Genomic DNA, 16,649 nt, shown 5'->3' with positions numbered 1-16,649 from the left:
CTGAAGAACAGACAAGCCAGGTGGAGGGAGCTCTTGCAGAGATCGCCTCCAGAGGACCTGAAGGACTTCGTCTGCCATTGATCCAGGCCCAAGGTAGGGCCACTCTTTTCCATGCACCCCGCAAGGGAGACTCCTTTCCAAGGACTCGCCCGCTCAGGTTCTCGTACCAGCACGTGTACCTAGGCTACTTCAGCTACTGGCCGACAGGCCGAGGCGTCAGTGGATCCTCCCGATGACAGTGCTGAGAGACCGGAAGGATCTTTTACCGGGTCTGCACCCGAGGGGCCACACCCTAGTACCGGCAACGTGTCCGAGGGGGTACCTAAACGCAGCTCTACCGGCGTATCCGCCGAGGGTAAAATGCCTACCAGGTTTTGGCCTGAGGAGCAGGGTAGGCCTCATGATCCACACTCGAGAGTCCTGCCAGTCATTAGGGACACCTGTCTGACGCCACACCAGGAAAGGGATCTGGTCGAGGAACTAGTGTCAAGGTGGGACTGGTATCAACCAGGTCCGTGGCCTACAGCCTATCCTTCATTTGCGCAGGGCAGGTTTCCGCTGCGTCCATATGGGCAGGGCATTCAATGGCTCCAGCAGCCTCCTGCTACCCCATCAATATCACCTACCACCCTGCAAGGACAGGTTCTTTGAAAGGTTCCTCGGGCTCATGAAATCTCCTCGGATGGGGGTCATCCTCAGGGACGCCATCAGGGACGTGCTTCCGCAAATGGCTCCAGACTCCAGCACAGGCGCCCCTGGCCCCAGCGCTGCCTCCGCCGCCCATACCAGCCCCCTAACCGATAGTGCAGGTGGTTCCGTACCAACCTCTGCCACCAGCTCCGGTCTCCACACCTCAGCCTCATGATCCCAACACCCCTCCACCGGTACCAGATCCCCCGGTCCCCCAGGTGGACACAGACGAGGAAGAGGACCCGACACACCATCGTCAACCAATGCTTTCCACGAACGTCTTGCAGGGCTGGCAGAATACTTGTGCCTTCCTCAACCCGAGGTCGAGCAACCAGCAGGAGGGGTCCTCGCAGAAGTCCTCACGCTACACCCTTCTGCAAGGACTGGAATCCTGATGCAGAAGGATGTTGTTGCCTTGGCCAAGAAGGGTTGGGTCAAGCCCCACTCGGTCCAGCCAGTCAATCGACCCCTGGACGCCAAGTACAGGCAGATGGAGAGGGTTACACTCTTGCTATCGGCCACTTCTCAGCCGCACTGCTCTGTGATTGCTGCGGCATCACTATACTCCAAGCCTCCGTCGTCCTCAGCCTCCTCGTCTACGGCGCTGCTAGGCAAGGAGTAGAAGATCTTGGAGGCATACGGGAAGAAGCTGTATTCCAACGCGTACTTGCATCTTCATAAAGCCAACACGGATGCCATGCTGGCAGCCGTTAAACAGAGGTTGTGGCGGGAAATTGCGGCTTTCCTCCCAGAGCCAATCATGTTTCAAGGTGGGACTGGCTGAGGCCAAGATGGTGGTGCAAGACATCATGGAGTCCACAGTGGTCCACATTGACACCTCTGGCCAGGCCATCTGCATTGCCACGGAAATGAGAAGCACTGCCTGGCTCCGTGCTACTGAATTCAACCCAGACGTCCAGGAACGCATTTTGGACCTGCCGTTCGAGAGGGGTGACCTCTTCCACTCCACTACGGACTAGGAGCTGGATAAAAAGAAAAACGGCTCACAACAGGCCAAGTTTTTATCCATCCTGACAAAGACCATGCCCAAATCGTACACCCAATCACAGCAGCGCTCAGACAAGGGGCGTACGTATGGAGGGTTCTGCAGCTTCCAAGAGCAGAGGTCCAGGCAGTCGGATCGCTCACCGACTCAGCATCGGCACAAGCAACAAAAAGAGGGGTGGGGGGGGGTAAGGGCTTTTTCCAGTCCCCCTCCCCGCAATAGCCTCTGAGGGAAAGAAGGCATGACATGCCCCTCTGGGGCCATGTGTCTCCAGTGGGGGGCAGGCTTGCTCTCCATGCACATTTCTGGTGCCAGAATTTAGCGGACCCCTGGATCCTCCGTAGTATCCACGGGGTACCGCCTACCCATCCCAGCCTCTCCTCCCTCTTCCCCTCCACTCCCACAGATTGGGACAGCAACTTTTTTGGCGAAGATCCGGTCGCTCGTCGAGAGCCAGACAGTGGAGGAAGTCCCAGCCTTCCAGCGAGGCTTTGGCTTTTACTCCAGGATTTTCACCATTCAAAAAGAACCAGGCTGTCCTGAGAGTTGTGCTGGACCTTTCCACTCTCAACCTCTCCCTACCTCTACAAAAATTCAAGATGGTTACGCCAGATTTTATAGCGGAGACATTGTGCAAGGGAGACTGGATGTGCTCCTTGGATATGAAGGACGCGTACTTACACAACCCGAATTGGCAGCCTCATCGTTCCTTTCTTCGCTTCAGGATCATGGGCTACCATTTCCAATTCAAGGTGCTCTCTTTCAGCCTCAACTCGGCCCCGAGGGTATTTATCAGACTGATGAATATAGTGACATCTCCCCTCAGGGCCTCCACATCCACCCATACCTCGTTGACTGGCTTCCCACGCTCTTATGAACACACTGCGCAATATGGGCTTTTCGCTCAATCTCAAGAAGTTGCAGCGGCAGCCTATGCAGAGACTGACCTTCATGGGCCTCATATGGGACACTTGCTCCGAGAGAGATTTTCCTTCAGAGGACAAGATCACAGCCATCAAGAGGGCCATTACTCACATCCTCAGCAGAGAAGTGAAATCGGCCTGGTGGTACCAACACCTACTGGGTCTCATGGCAGTGGTCCCATTGGCCATCCCCCATACAAGACTCAGGATGAGGAGGATACAGCTGCACTTTGCGGCATCATGGAACCAGGAGCGGGGTTCACAGGTCGAGATGATCAACGTTCCTCCATCTGGTCACCGGACCTCACCTGGTGGTACAGGGACTGCAACCTGCGGGTGGGCAACCCTTTCCGGCAACCTACCCCGCAGATCACCATCACTACGGACTCTTCTCTCGAGGGCTGGGGGCCCACTCTGGACAACCACTGCGTCCATGGCACCTGGACCCGGCAGCAGCAGGAATACCACATCAATTGGCTGGAACGGAAGGCCATCTGGCTAGCACTCAGAGCATTCCTGCCGCTTGTCGGGGGCAAGATCATTCTCATTCAGACAGACATCTCGACCTGCATGTACTATGTCAACAAGCAGGGAGGTACCAGATCCCCTCCACTGTGCAGACTGGCACTCAGCATGTGGGAATAGGCCCTGAAAAACATCTACCTCACAGCTGTCCACCTTCCCGGGGGAATCCAACCTGAGGCGGACAGGCTCAGCAGGTTGGGAGCAGACAATTACGAGTGGCAACTAAAGGACCTCGTGCTGCAGGAGATCAGCAGATGGGGACACCCCCAGGTGGACCTCTTTGCCACTTGGGACAGCAAGAAGTGCCAACAGCTGGCCTCCTGGCAGGGGCAGGGCCCTGGCTCCCTGGGCGACGCATTTCATATTCAGTAGAACAGCATGACCGCATACGCCTTCCCGCCCACACCGCTGATACACAGAGTGATTTGCAGGATCAAGGAGTCTCGCCACCTCAGCATTATTCTAATAGCTCCATGGTGGCCAGCCAGGCCATGGTTCTCGGAGCTGCTCAGCCTCTCAGAGAGACCACTTATTCACCTTCTGATGGGCCCAGCACATCTTCTGGCTCAGCAGGGGGGCAAGGTCATCCACCCCGTACCACAGAAACTAGCCCTCACAGTTTGGTTCCTGAGCAGGTCACACTAGGGCACTTCGGCCTTTCCCAGGCTAATCCAAAGAGCAACACTACCAGCGCCTAGTATAAGAGCAAATGGACCAGGTTCTGCCATTGGGCAGACTAAGAATATCGAACCCCCCCTAGCATGTTCACTGGACGACGTGCTTTCCTACGCCGCCGGCGCACCTCGCCCACTCAGGCGTGCAGGGTGACACTTGCGGCACTTACCTAGCAGCCATCGGGGCATACAGGAACTCGGAGGAAGAGGTCTTCTCCTCTTCTAACCCTATTGTCAAGAAGCATTTGACGGGCCTCACCGGACTCTACCTGCCGATCAAGAGGCCACACCAGGTATAGGACCTCAACATAGGGGATCATTCCGACCCTGTCGGTAGGGGGTTAACGGGGTTAAGGAGCCGGCCCCGTTAACTCCTTACCGCCTGCCTCATTACGAGGTCCACTCGCGGGACCCGCTAAAGGACGCCTGGTGGTACCAGGCATCCTTAGCGGGTCCCGCGAGCTGTCCAGCATGCTAACAATGGGCCTGTTATTAATGGGCCCGTTGTTAGCAAGCTCCCCATTCCCATTGAGCCCTATGGGGGCTCGAATGGGAATGGGGCTGGGTTCCTGGAATGGGGAAATACCGGGCCCTCCAAAGTCGGAATGGCCCGGTATGTCCCCATTCCAGGAACCCAACCTGGTACCCGGAATGGGGGTAGCCATGCCGCAAATAGCGGCATTGCTACCTCCAAGGTCGTAATGAGCGCCAGTCTTGGGTGCCCTAGCACACAAACCATTCTAGCCCATGTCGTCTGCGGACATCAGGCTGGTCACCATTAAGATGGCCTTGCTAGTTCGCCTCACCTCGGCTCGCAGAGTCAGTGAAATGCAGGCGCTGGTCGCTTCAGAACCTTATAATACATTTCACAAGGACAAAGTAGTCATGCGGACACACCCAGCATTCTGCACTGTCTCGATGTCAGGCGTGCCTCTGAAATTCTACTTGGACCGGACCAAGGGCTTCAGCAAGTCGGACGCCCTATTTATCATCTTCGAAGGTTCAAGACCGGGTTACCAGGCATTCAAGGCCTCAAAGAAGCATACGAGGGACAGCATAAGCCACTTACAGCCAACATGCACGCCCACGTGGTCAGAGCCAAGGCAACGGCCATAGCATTCCAGCGGCATGTCCTCTGGCAAGTAATAAGCAGGGCGGCCACCTGGGCCACCCATTCGGCTTTCTGCAAGCATTACTGTTTGGACGCCGGCCCTAGATCAGACACTGCTTTCTGACAGGCGGTTCTTAGAAGCCTGTTTGCTTAAGGAGGGTCTCCTCTCCACCCTGGGGCTACATTCAGTTGTAATTGCCAATGCAGTATGGAGGAAAGGGGACGGGATGTAACAGTAATTATAAGTTACTCACCGTAGCGACTAACGTATTTAGTCCCCTTTCCTCCATATGTCCCACCTTCCTCCCCCCAAATAAAACTGGTGTCATTAGGCAATGGCATTCTATTGTCGATGCGTCTATGGGGACTGAGGTGTGGTGCCAGAGGGCGGAGTCAGGGCAGCACATGCTCCCAGGGCCGCACCCATGCGCACCTCTAAATTTAAAGGTTTTTTCTGGTGAAAAAGGTTCCGAACTGGGACGAGGAAGAGCCATGTTGAAGCAGTAGTCAGGCAATGAAGCCTAATGACCCACACCTGAAGGAAGCTGAGAGCCTTATAAGGCCCCCTCATGTGCAGGCCCTTAGATGGAGCTATAGCTGGAGTCAGTGCAGCAGCAGTGGTAGCAGAAAGAAGACAGCACAGAGCTGGCAATCAAGGCAGAAGTAGGTGAACAGAAGGGATGCCGGGACTCTGAACAAGCAGATTTGAGCTGGCTGTCCCGAGAGGTTCTTGTTTCCCCAAACTCTGAAGGGCAAAGGTTGCGCAGCGAAAGGCGTGAAGGAAGACTGCTTTTCCACACATTAACCTAATTACAGAGATTGCGCAGCAGAAGGCACGCTGGAGACCATGGCTGGGATGAGTCTTGCATCCGAGGGTCCTGAGAGCAAGAGAAACTCTATAACTGCGAGGCGAGGTCGGAAGCACCTTTACAAAGGAAGAGAGTATGCCCGAGTGTGAGAAACCTGGGGGTTTTCTCACGTTTAGTCCCTGGGGATCCTGGTTTCAGGTGGCCAGTGAAGGGCCATCGCTCTTGAATCCCAACCCCGGGGAAGGACAAGCGAGGGAGGATCACCTGGATAGGGGATCCTTGGGGAGTGCATATAGGGGACCCTCCGGAGAGACGCGGTATTCCACGATGCTAGAATGGAATAAGGCTAACACTGCAGCTTTTATAGGATATTCAAACCGCTGGCTAACCCTGCAGCTTTTATAGGATATTCAAACAGCTGTCCTTTAGAACCTGGCCCTTAAAATAAACCAAGGCTATTAAAACCCTCTCCCGGTAAAGTCAGGAAACCAGTTCGCCTTAATATCAATTCTAATCTGTCTTCCCCTCCCTTAACTGCTCCAAACCGTTGTGAAAACCGGTCACATCATCCTTTAATATTTCCATCTGAGACAAAAAGGGTGAGGGAAAAGATCCTGCTCTCATATCTTTATCCCTCCCACCGTCATTGCAAGAAAGGGATGAGAGGAGAGGGATCTAATAGGTCACCCGATTGTATACGCCAATCTGCCTATCCCTCCCTCGCCAAACACCCTCCTACCCAACATCCCCTCAGCCTACTATGAACCAGACCCCTGTTTTTCCCTGAACTCTCTTTGTTTAGACTGTCATGATGTTACACAGACGGAACAGCTACATTCAGAAGGACTCTACCATTTTCATGAATGTCCCATTAACAAGGTCAGGCCAAGTCAGATACTGAATTAACATTGTAGCGACCTAAAGCCTGTTAATACTCCTCAGGTGCATAAAAGGAGTAACCGTGTGGGACAAGAAGAATGAGCTGGAGCCAGAGAAGGAACCCAAGTCAGAGACCGAGCTAAGAGGTTATGGAGAAGGCCTGAGCACCCTGAGGGAGGCTGGCAGAGAACGGAGCGCTGAGACGCTGAGAGGGCATGGTTTGAGAGGGCCCAAGAGAGCATGGCGAGGTAGCCGTGTCTCCAGGGAAACAGAAGGGGATGGTATGGAAAGCTGCTCTCTAAAGACCGAATCCTTGAAGGTGTTCGTTCCCCTGGGCCAGAGAGGCTGCCCAGGAGTGTCGGAGCATTGGAGGGGTGAGCGAGGAGTCCCTGCTTCGACACGGAAGGCTATGCTGATCTCAAATCGGTGAGTTCAATGTCAGAGGGGAACCCGGTTGGTGAAAGACGTGAAGCGTGAAAGATAAAATGTCGCTAATAGAAGGACACGTGAGGAATGAAAGCTGCATTGAAGAAAAGCTTCAATTGTCCATTGTGAACTGTGTATATTGTAGGACCGAGAAAGAAACAAAGTAACAGAAGAGTAGCATGTACATCTACATGTTATGGAAAGATTCAATAAAAAATTAAAGGTATCGCTTCGAAGTGCAGGAGAGCTGTGCGAAGCCCAAAGTGGAGCTAAAGGGAAGCACAAGTGATAGAGTGCCTGGGGCACAATCCCTGAGAGTTAAGGTGATCACGCATAAAGGAAAGTTTTGGATGCGCATTCGAAATGAGGAATTGTTGAAATAAAGGAAAGTGAGCAACCGAGTGTTGGGGGCACGATTCTATGAGAGCCAAGGTGATAGCCACGGTGTCGGAGTGGTCGCGCATAGAATGAAGCAAACGTATGCGCATTCGAAGGTCTCCGACACAAAGATTGGTGAACTGTGATAAGTTGTGAGCTAAAGTGTGAACTTTGAAATCAAGAGGGCTACTGAGTCTGGGAAAGCGGAAAGCGGAGAAGCCCGAAAGGAAGTTGTGAGAACTGTTTGTGTAAATGGAACTTTGTTATGGTGATCCCAGGTGATTCAAGATTGGGGAAGGGAGGGTTGGGACGTCTCACTATCGTTGAAAGAATAGAGAAGAAAGCTGCACAGCGACTGCAGTGCTATCCTGACATTTCTTTGCGACACTTTTTTTTATGTTGGCCAAATCCCTACACAGTATCTATTTAGAAAGTGGGGGCAACTTTAGGTTAGACACAGACATCCTTTTGGTTCATATGGACAGACTGTGGACTTGTATTTATTTTCTGTTATGGTTGGGACTACTCCCTTATAGCGTAGGGCAAGATAGGAGTTATCCCAAACCCTTATCTTTATAAATAAACGTATCCTTGTGTATGTGTCTACCTCTTTGCACCATACCAATCTCACACGAGAGAAGCCTGAAGCACTTCAAGGGAGTAAGACAGAAGCCGGTGAGTGAATCCAGTAGGATCCCTCGTGTATGAATTAAAGCGGTTATAACACGATTGTTGATGACTGAACAATGGGAAAGAATGAAAGTAGCACTTGCATGTGAGTAAAATTGTATCCCCCTCTTCTCGCATAAAAGCATAACGCAGACAAAGAATTTCATTGAATGTTTAAAAGTCGGAAAACAGATGAAAGACTGGTCACGTATAATTAAAAGTGATTCTGAGACAAAGGTTAGCCTCTGAATCTATTTTAATGTGGTTGAACACAATGTTACCTCGATACGGAGTGACTAACACATTAATAATTGTGAATTGGGGAGAACAAGCATTGCCTTTACAACAGCTTGAAATAGCTAAGGGGGGCGGGGGTTGAACTGAATCAAATTGGTACCCAGGGAAACTTGTTTCCTAATTTTACCAGGAGAGGGTTTTAATTCAGGGCCGAGTTCTAGGGGAAAGAGATTTCAATATCCAATAACAGCCTCTGGACAAGCTCTCTTCCCTTCTCCTGGCAGGGCGGAATACCGCCTCTCGCCAGAGGGTCCCTCACACGCACTCCCCAAGGATCCTCTATCCAGGTGATCCTCCCTCGCTTGTCCGCCCCCCCAGGGTTGGGATCCAAGAGCAATGGCGCTTCCCTGGCCACCTGGAACAAGGGTCCCCAGGAACTACATGCAAGATAACACTCAGGTTTCTCACACCTGCCACTGTCATCTAATTCTCGACCATCACCTCATGCCAAACTTGTACCAGGTCCTTTTCTCCAGTGTAGGAACCCTAATGGTACCCACTAGCATAACTTTAAGTCAGCTTTCACTTCTATCCAACCACCAGCTAGCGTTGCACCCATGTCTATCTGGGAATATCTCATAAACCTTGTAATAGTGTCCCAGACCCTCAAGAATGCGGTTCCTGCGATAAGGCAGACCACTTAGCCGACCAAAGGGGAAGAACCTCCTACAGCTTCAATGCTATGATAGAGGACTTTGGAGACACCAATAAAAATCCCAATCCGCTGCAGTTTGGGTGTTTTGCCATGTCCATAACAGTGGTTACCGGCCGCAATAACAAGAGGCAAAAAGAGCACACTACCAAAAAGGATCCCTCCAGCTTATAATTGAACCAGAGAGATATTCAAGGTCGTCGTGATATGTCACCAGCTCAGGATAACAAAGCTACACCACCACACATGTAAAAACCTTGCAATGACCAGTTGTAGTTCTTCCATGAAATGGCTGACCCATCAATCATCCACTGTGTCATCAGCACCTCTGCCTAACCCTCTTCCTCCAAGTGGAGAGCCCTCCTGTCCTACACTCTATGCTTTCTCCAGCATCCGTATGAGCTGTTTTCAAAGTTCTCTCATCTCAGTCTTGGATCCATGAGATTAGCACTTTTAATGCCTCTCTTAGCAAATAGATGGTTCCTCAAGGCTTAAAACATGCTGCGATAATCACTCTGCTTAAGAATCTGAACGCTGATCCAAAGTGCTTGTCCAACTACAGACATACTGCTAGTCCTCGTTTCGGGGAGAAAGTCCCTTTTCAGTGCTTTATTCAGAAGAGTTAATTCAATTATGTATACACTGTAGTCTTCCATCTATCTTTATTTAAAATAAAAAATAAAAATCTAATCCAAATGAGCCTCTCCTCAACACCTAGGGCATCACGTTGCCCCCCGCGGCACCTGACTAGCTAGATGCTGCCCACCCCTTTGCTCCCTGCGTCTTGTACAGCAGTACCCCTCCTCTGTGCCCCTCTGTACCCTCCCCACCGCTGTATATCTGTTGTTACCTCTGAAATGCGCTCCGTTTTGCATCATTACTGTTGTAAACCTCTGTAAAGTGCTCAGTTGCTTCTCAAAGCCAGGTCCGTACGCAAATACAATAATAATAATAAAACTCATCTTCGTAATCAGGGTCCTGTTCCTTGTGTGTGTCTGTATGTGTCTGTCTTTTATGTCTGTAGATAGGCAAGAGGATTATCCAGGACTTTCAATTGTAGATATATCGCTACAGCCCCTTCATTGCGTACCTCAAAATATGTCTCTTTGGGACTGGTTCACCAAACCGACCCACCAACCAACCAATCCCCTCCCTGCATGTGATGTGATTTGCGTTACCACACGCCATGCCTGCCCTTTGTCCTTAGAGAAGGATGTGGCATCCTCCCTTCTGGAAAGCACATATTACATGCTAGAAAACCTAAAAATAACACAGAATTCATTGCAGGATCGACAAGGCTGGAGTAAAGAATACGTTTTCATTATGGGATTAGCAAAACGAACTATGTCAAATTGAAAAAAAATGTTAAACACATTAAATATTTTGGGGGTCATTTTTTAAATTAAATGGAGGGGGAAAAGCAAAGCGTAATTCTTTTAATTAATTAATTAATCTTTTGTAACACGCTAATTACCAGAGCCAAGTCTCTATGCCTGGGATCGGGATTCAAACCTGTGTTGCACTGCTTTGTCTTGCTTCAAAGACAAACACATTTCCCCTCAGCTAGCCTCCTGGCCCTTTTACACCTCCATTTAAACCTCCACCCCATTTTCCAGCTCGTCTAAGATATAGGGGGCTAACAAAGTGTAGTTTGCATCTCCACTTTCCTTTACTGCTCCATCGTAGAGGAGCAAACGGTTTTACACCGCCAAGATATGTTCATGCAGCTGTCAAAAGGTGGCACCCCCAGACATTTTTCATAGGAGTGGCCTGATGACGTCAATGGGGGTGGCACACCAAAACAACCCTAAGAGGAAGGCGGGCCAGTGGGAGGGGGCAGTGTTTTTATAAGGGTGGCCATGGTCCCCTTTGACCACCCCTTGGTGGTGCTTGTGCCGTCAAACTAAAAGATTCCAATGGAATACGCCTTGCATTCACACCTGTTGAATGGCAGGTGGATTCTATTGGAATTCATTATAAAACACCACCTCTAAACCACAATTTGCAGGCAATGTTTTATTTTTCTCAAAGTGGAGAGTATAAGTAAAGAGTAGAGGCAATTTCGCCTTGCTGTACTAGAAATGCGTACTGTTTCCAAACGTTATGCGTTCCATGCTCGGTGGAGTTTTTTGTTCTTTTAGACAAGACAGCAGTCTCCATACCCACATTCCAGGCATACTGTTCTTTCAGCCAATGAAGTTTACATTTTTAAAAAAAACCTTCATTTTCAGAACAGACTTTGCTGTGACTTACTTTTTAAGAGTAATTTCACTCTGCACCACCTGACAAACAAATCTACTTCGAAAGCTAATGCTTCGTTTAATCTCTGTATAGTATTTTCAGTTATTACAATAAAAGATATCAAAGCCTACATCTTGTGTGACGTTACTGTTTTAATAACTGTATCATGATGATAACAGCTTCCAACTGACTCACGACTCGAGGGATTGGGCAGCAATAAAACCCCAAACCCTCTAGGCTGCAAAAGTGTCAGAAAACCTGGAAGCCGCTCAGGCTGAGAAGCAAGGTTATCACGTTCCTAAAAGCAGGCTTCTTTTAAATGCAACGGGAACCTTTTCATCTGCTTACAGTAGCTTTACTGAGGTCTGCTACTGTAAACAGAAACAAGGGTTTCACTCCCTGTGATGACCTCACCTTTGCAGACTTTGGCATTGGCCAGCAATTCACTCACCTGGGGGCCACTTAACCTTTCTGCACTTTTAAAAGGGCAGTTAACCCACCAATTTAGAATTACTATGTGGGTGATTAGAGGTGCTAGGGGCTTTTGCATTTCAAAGACCCCAGTATCTTCACTCAAGGCACTTAATTGGAGTCACACATTGCCCCTTTGTTGCATTTTAAACTAATTTATTTTATGATGCCATGGACAAACCTTTTTTTTCTTTTCTTATTCTTTGGAACTTCCCATTGTGCAGAATTACAAGTTTCAAATTAAGTTGCAGACCAATAGGTGAATTATTAGTCCTACCTTATTTAGCATTCCGTTACTTGTATACTTCCACTCTGGATGGGGAATATAATGCTACAATCATTCTTTTTTGCTTAATGTATCTCTATAAGGATGTATATAGATGTTTGCTTGGTCTATTAAATATTTTAGCAACCAGAGCTGAGAAGCTATGTGGGCAGTCAGGGGCATAAACTGCACTGCAGGCTCAAATGTCAGCTTCTTCACTTAAAGTATGGGATCTTGGACAAATCATTTTCTCTTACTATCTGCCCAAATGGTTAGTCTGTAGACAAACTATCAAGATTTAAGTGTCATGGAGATAAAACAGGCAGCTAATGAGTGGTCATCTCTATTGGGGTAAATACACTTATCTACACTAGTTAAGCAATAATACCATGTTCTGCGGGCTTAACAGTGAAGCCCACAGAACGTGGGATTATTTCTATTAGCACCCAGAGGTAAACCCTTCAACGTGCTAATAGCAATAGAAAATAAATGCCTGCACTGCTTCGTTTGCAGCAGCAGCCGGGAGAGTCAGGATTGCCATTGAAATGGAATGTGGGGCTACGCTCAGAGCCCCTTTTCCATTCCCATGGCTTCAACGAAAAAGCTGTGTGGACCAGGCAGAGGAGCCGTTAGCGGTAAGGAGACTTGGATTGCTTTGGGGAATGTGGGGTGGGATTAAGGAGGGGGTGGGTGTGGAGGGGCTGGATTTGGGGACGGTAGGAGGTAACACAGCAGTGCGACTGTTAGGATCTACTTTTCATGTTGCTACCTGAGCTGACCCTGTCTTGCCATGACGCAATGTACCTGAGTGAGGTCATCTGTTGAATGTTTGGATGAGTTCTGGAATGTTATGGTTGAAGTCTTGGGAGTTCCACCAGTGGCAGATGCTATGATGTAGCCTGGGGGGGGGGGGGCTCCCATATATCTCGCCATTATGAATGTACCTGATGTCATCTGAAGTTGAAGATATATAATAAAGAAGCTTGCCTGACCTACCTGCTGCCTCATGAGTGACCTTACAACGACCACCCAGGTTGCTGCGATCCCGGATTGCATCAGTAGATTCAGCCCGTTTTTGGAGCACCCCGATTAGCTGCTGCACCCGCAGAGGGTGGTAATACAAAGTATATTACAAAAGGTAACAAAGTAAACTACGCTCATTCCTGATTATGATGCAATTTGCTCTGAAAATGGTGTGTTCATAGCACATTGCTTCCTTTTCAGGGTGGTTGGTGTGGTTATGGACGTTTTTAGGGTGAGGTATGGGAGGCGGGGAAATGCACAAGTAACCCCTGAACCCATTCTAAAAATGTGGCATCTGTGTGATAAGTTATTGGGCCTCATTATGACTCTGGCGGTAGCCGAACCGGTAAAATGGCGTGGCTGCCGCCGGAGTCATTTTTTTCCGGCCCCGGGAATGGGCAATTATCGGGGCATTACAGCCCTGGCAGACCCAGTAATTGCCCATTCCAGGGCGCCGAAAAAAGAAAAATCACTCCCCATTCCCATTTGAGTCCCATTGGACTCAATGGGAACGGGGAGGGTGGTAGCACCGGCACCATTCAGGATGGTGGTGGTGCTACCGTCAGTGTCTGCGAGCGGGTGCCATTCTGCCCGCCAGGTCAGACCTGGCAAGCTGAAAGGCACCCGCTCGCAGACCTCGTAGTTTGCAGGTTGGTAACAACAGTGCCTGTAGATTACCAGCAAACTTGTAATGAGGCACATTGTGTTAAGAGAGGTTTGGTTGAGAGCTGCAGATGGAACTAAACTGCCGTGTGTAAGCTGTCTTTAAAACAGGGACAGTGTTAGGGCCTTTCAACCTTTCCAAATGAAATGGGCTCTCGAGCCTCAGGGGGGGGCACCCAGCAGTCTAATAACACAGCAATACATTTGTTTATATATTACTTATGTTCTGGGGCTTACAGTGTACACTTTGAAGCACTCGCCTTATAAGCTGCGTTTGTGGAGCCCGTCTGGCCGCCACTTCCATTGTGGAAAGCAGACGTTTTAGCACCTCGTTTCCTTTCAAAACTGGTTCTTCCACGTCAGCCACCATCGTGTTGAAATAGGCCCCCACACATCAGCCGGGTCTCCTTTAAAAACATTATATGAATTAAAGAGGTAAAACAGACATGTACATAGAATCCATAAATTAAACAAAACAAGCTGTGAAAACAAGACTAAACACATATGCTTTTCACTGGACACCATTATATATCGGAAGCATACGCTGCCGCATGCTCTGAAGAAGAGACACGAGTCTTACCTGCTACCGGAAACATATTTGCGCATGCGCCTAAATCGAGAGGGGGTAAACCTGGTACCGGGAACGCAGATGTGCGGATTGTGCGCATGCTCAGGTGAACCACTACTATCTGGCGTGCGTGAGCGTGGTAATCTGGCCTCAGCTCCTTAGACACCAGTTTTACCTGTTTGCGTGTTTGCGCATGCTCACAGATAGAGGGCGGGATAAACCCGGTACTGGAACGGAAACGCAGTTGTGCGCATGCTCAGATAAAGAGTCACGGTCTGGCGTGCGTGAGCGTGCTGATTCCCTGCCTCAGCTCGGAAGACACCGGTCTTACCTGTTTGCGCATGCTCATAGATCGAGAACTGGAAGGCTGGTACCGGAAACGCAGATGTGCGCATGCTCAGATGAGCCGCCATCTGTCGTGAGTGACAGTGATGATCCGGTCCCGCCCCCGCTCAGCAGACGGCCCCGCGCGCTCGCCTCGACAGAAAACCACCGTGTGTGGTCAGTGAGGCATTGTGCATACGCCTGGCAGGTTAGTACTGGTCTAGTGCGGACGAGGGGCGGGCCATCTACCTGCAGACATGCGCAGTGCCGCTCTGCAAGTGCTCCAAGCCTGCATTTCTTCTTTGCATTCTGGGACTTGTATTCCTGAATTTACAATAGGAAACCCACAACTGACCATGAATGTGTTAACTGCTGAAGTTCACTTATAAGGGGGCAGTGCAAACTGGGGTGTTTGCTTGTGCATTATTGCTGTTGAATCATATTTCTTCTAACCTAGAAAGGGAATCGATGGGAGACTGGAGTGGTGAAGTAGAGAGCGCCCTGTAGCCCATACATGTGGAAAGTCCACATGCGCTGGTGCTGCTGCACAGTCTGCAGTCGCTCCTGGGTGTCGGAGAGGAATGACGCAACAACGTCATATACTCTTTTGTAAATAAAGCCTAGCAAATGAAAGGGGCAAGTGCTCTAATAAAGGGCATAGGCTTTAATACTCTTTAATGGCAGACTATTTTCCTGTCGCTCTATGCTTTGATATAAGACAAAGTAGGGCTGTCCCAGGATTTGGTGAGGTGAGGCGAGGCACCCTAGTATTTTTTTGCACCACCCTGGAGAGCATCAATTACCACAATCTCCAATTCCTCAGTGGAATCAGAAACAACTCTTTGTGTCTCTGTGGTAGTGCTGAAGATGAGCAGAACCACACATGCCACCAAACAGAGCCAGTAAAAAACGAACTCTAATGGCTATGAGGTGCACCAAGATAAGATGAAGACACGTCGCTCCAATTGAAGTGTATGTGAGAGCCATTTATGTCGCAATCCGGTGCCAAGCATATCACAAGCGCCATCACGGTCTACAAGGGAATAGACCCCCCCCCTTTGCCACATAAGTGGTGATTCTAGGCAGTGTTATGTTCCGCCCTGCGTCCCGCTACGCGGTGACGCAGGGCGTCTCTAATAAAAGCCCCGCCCCCGCGTTTGGGAGGCAGTTCCGGGGCAGACCAGCAACGCGTGTGGGTGTCTGTATCTGCAGCTCGCGCTGGCGCTGCGCCACAGGCCGTGCGGCCTAGCCCGGACACTCCAGCCCCCGCGTGCACCCACCGCGGGCTGGAATACAACAATGGCGACGAGGCGGAACGAAGTTCAACACGCACTCGGCGTGTAAAGCATACCGATGGCCCACAGCCATCGCGGTGAAATTTTTGGACACTCGGTGGGGGGTGGATCACTCGCGTGACCCCCACCCCAAAAAAAAAAAATTTTTTTTTTTCTCTGCATTTCTCCTTCGCTCTACGATCTCCTGCTGGGCATGGTGGAGCCATTTCAACATCTGGCACCCCCCCATTTGAGTGCAGCGACACGGATTGTCAACCAGGACAACATGGAGACACCAGGTCCTGCGCTTCATCACTCAGTGGCTGGGGACCGCAACACGTCCAGAGAAGGCCCATTTCCACGGCACTGGCGGTGATCTAAGCGAATCACGACAACACCGACAAGGTACACGTCGACATGGCGGCCGGCACATCAACCCCTGGGCCCACCACGCCATCCAGAATTGCGGCAAACCTGTCGCTGTCATCCCCCCAGCCGCGCACGCAAGGAGGGTCGTCAACTCTAATCCAGCCGTTTGACCCCTTCACGGACCCATCGTCAAGCGGACCCAGATGGCAGCTGTGGATCCAGAAGTTTGAAATGGCGATGGAGTGCAAGGAGATTACGGCGGCCAGGAAGATGAAAGCACACCTACTGCTCAGTGTGGGTGACGAGGTAGTGCGCATTTTCAACTCCCTCAATGTTGATGATGGCCAAGATGCATACCAAAGCGCGAAAGATGCCCTCACGGCTCACTTTCTCCCTCAACTAAACCCGGACT

General features: G+C 50.2%; 1 protein-coding gene across 2 annotated transcripts in view; it reads left to right on the top strand.

Moving 5' to 3' along the window:
• Positions 1 to 16,649, top strand: part of LOC138453007 (zinc finger protein 850-like) — a 292,011-nt gene that overhangs the window by 188,142 nt on the left and 87,220 nt on the right. The window contains exon 1 of one of the 2 annotated variants that reach the window (XM_069605413.1): positions 14,650 to 14,802. The exons of the other annotated variant lie outside the window; for it this stretch is intronic. The gene's annotated coding sequence lies outside the window, so the exon portion shown is untranslated. Of the gene's footprint in view, positions 1 to 14,649; positions 14,803 to 16,649 lie in introns of those variants that run through there. 2 annotated transcript variants of the gene reach the window in all.

Source organism: Ambystoma mexicanum, chromosome 4p, assembly GCF_040938575.1.
Source record: "Ambystoma mexicanum isolate Mex_15411 chromosome 4p, UKY_AmexF1_1, whole genome shotgun sequence".
In the NCBI taxonomy this organism is placed as follows: Eukaryota; Metazoa; Chordata; class Amphibia; order Caudata; family Ambystomatidae; genus Ambystoma; species Ambystoma mexicanum.
The sequence above is the reverse complement of the archived record's forward strand: the minus strand, read 5'-3'. Positions and strand labels throughout refer to the sequence as shown.